The sequence below is a fragment of the Microtus ochrogaster genome, linkage group LG8 (genome assembly GCF_000317375.1).
Source record: "Microtus ochrogaster isolate Prairie Vole_2 linkage group LG8, MicOch1.0, whole genome shotgun sequence".
NCBI classification, from domain to species: domain Eukaryota; kingdom Metazoa; phylum Chordata; class Mammalia; order Rodentia; family Cricetidae; genus Microtus; species Microtus ochrogaster.
Window position 1 is genome coordinate 6,482,139 of NC_022033.1, and position 2,904 is coordinate 6,485,042.

Sequence of the window (2,904 nt, forward strand, 5' to 3'; positions counted from 1 at the left end):
CTCTGCCTTGACCGCTAACTCTTCCTCTCTGCATCCTCCTCTTGGCCTAGACCTTGTCACGATGCCCACCCTCCTCTAAGACACACACATTGGTCTCCTGTGGACAAAGTCCCACAACAGGTGACTCAAAGCAACAGGAATTTATTCTGCCACATATCAGGAGTCAGACACTGGAGATCAAGGTGTGAATAGGACATCCTCCCTTGGAGGGGTCTAGGACAGGGACCCTCCCTCTTCTGGCCTCTGGTGTGATCAGCTGTGCTTGGCTTATGAGTGTGCAGCTCTAACTTTTGCCCTCTGTCCACCTGGCCTCTTCTGAGGGATCCCATGTCCCTGTCTCCCCTGTGCCCTACCAAGGATGTCTCCTATAAGGAGTGAATTCCTCTTGAGCATCCTAACATAATCACATCTTCAAAGACTCTTCCAAACACAGAATGTTCTGGATGGACGTGAAGTTTTTGAGGTACCCTGTCACTAACTGAGCCACTTAAGGAAAGCAAAGGTGCCCCTGGGCTCCCGGACAGGGTCCAGGTGCCGTGGCCAGAGCTCATGCGTGCCTTGTGTGACCCAAGGTTGTGGTTGTTTCTCTGCTCCCCATTTCAGGCACATCAAAGCTGCTAGGGGATGAAGCCCATTTATTCCTCACCTCCACAGTGTAACACACACACAATTGATGTGTTATCTCTAATGCACTCACTAAAGTAAGCATACTTTCACGGTGGAACCTGCATTAAGTTATTACCAAATGGTAAGATTTGGCTCCAAACCATCTGCCACCCAGAGCTGAAATCAGGGAGTGGGTTTGTGACTTCCTCAGAGTTATTTTGCAGTGAGTTTGAAAACATGAGGAGGGGGAGCAGGAGAGGGGGGGATGCTGAGGGTAAGAACTGTGGGGAGGGCAGGCCAGGCAGGCTCTCTTATCACTGTCCTGCCACAATGCATCACGCTGGAGAGGCTCTGACTTAGCTTGGTCTCCTTACCTGAGTACTTCCTGTGTTTAACTGAAATGGAGCCTGGTATTCTCACTGTAAACCCACCTCTGGGTTACAGACCACGGAAAGCATCCAGTTCCATCCTATGTTTTGTAAGAGACGAAGCCCATTTGGTAAAACAACAGCAGCAAGTTCTCCACCAAACCAAACCAAAAAACCTGATTTCAAAATCCAGCTTTGAATTAAAGCTGTTGAAAATACATGGTTTCCCTGTTGAAAACAACAGCACAGTTTACACTAAATCCGTGGGTGACTTCTAGAACCCCCTGGCCCTTAAGAGCATCACACTGATTGGTTGCTTGGTTGGAGCAGGGACTCTTAGCCAGTTGGTGCTTCAGCTTTCCTGTTTGTAAAAGGACACAACAGACACTTTCAACCTTTGGGCGTGGGAAAGCGACTGAAGTAAACAGAATTTCATAGGCTAGTGCATCTAAAGGACATGGAGTGGGGCTCACTAAGGCCCTGTGAGGTATAATTTTTCTCTCCATGGTCATGTCATCACAGTCTGTCACCATCCTGACCTCACCATAGTTAGGGTCAATTCTGCTGTCTGTCATCACCAATTCCACTGAGCAGAGACAAGAACTGAATCTCCCCCCCCCACACCCGGGAAGAAAATGTTTTATTTCGTCTTATATCTTGTAGTCAGTCACCATCCGTGAAAGTCAGGGCAGGAACTCAAGGCAGGAACCTGGAGGCAGGAACTGAAGCAGAGACCATGGAGGAGTGATACGTACTGACTTGTGCTCCATGGCTCCTTCAGTTTGCCGGTTTTTTTTTTAAGCTCTGCATTTTTCTCTGCTCCCCTCTCTGCCTCTCCCCTCCCCTTCAACCCTATCCCATAGTTCCCCTGCTCCCAATTTACTCAGGAGATCTTGTCTTTTTCTACTTTCCATGTAGATTAGATCCATGTATGTCTCTCTTAGGGTCTTCATTATTGTCTAGGTTCTCTGGATTGTGATTTGTAGGTTGGTTTTCTTTGCTTTATGTTTTAAAACCACTTATGAGTGAGTACATGTGATAATTGTCTTTCTGGGTCTGGGTTACCTCACTCAATATGATGTTTTCTAGTTCCATCCATTTGCCTACAAATTTCAAAATGTCATTATTTTTTTCTGCTGTGTAGTACTCCACTGTGTAAATGGACCACATTTTCCTTATCCATTCTTCGATCGAGGGGCATTTAGGTTGTTTCTAGGTTCTGGCTATGACAAACAAAGCTGTTATGAGTATAGTTGAGCACATGTCCTTGTGGCAGTATTGAGCATCCTTTGACTGTATACCCAAAGGTGGTATTGCTGGATCTTGAGGAAGAACTGAATCTTTAAGTGTGTTTTATTCACAGGTCCTGTATCTGGGATGACATTATAGAAATACCCTTTATGTCTCGTCTCCAGCCAGTTGGATATTCAAGGAGGGGAAGACAAAAGCAATCAGTCATTCCAGAGCGCGGTGTTGCCGCTCTGGTTAGGTGACCACCTCATTCCTAAAACCGCTGTGTTAGTTCCTCTTGCCTCACCGTCTTTTGTGCATCTCCCTCATCGCTCTCTCTGTACAGCTGGTTCCACACTCCCAGGAGTAGTGCCATAAATATGACCCTATCTGTGACGTTGGTTGGTATCTGCTGGTCTCAGTCCTGTGCTCCTCCAGGTGCCATCTGTGCTGGGGAGTTAACTCGTTAGAGTCCTTCATTAGCAGTGTGTAGGTGATGAGCTACTCATAATGTGTATGTGAGATCCCTTTCTAAAATATGGAGTACAAATGCTTCCTTATAATATAGAATACATCATGTCCTATGCATAATATATCCTATATATAAAGCATATCGTATATATAATATGCCTTATGTATATGTCATATATAATAAATTCCAGGTACCATATATAAATATTTCTCCACATAATATGTCCTA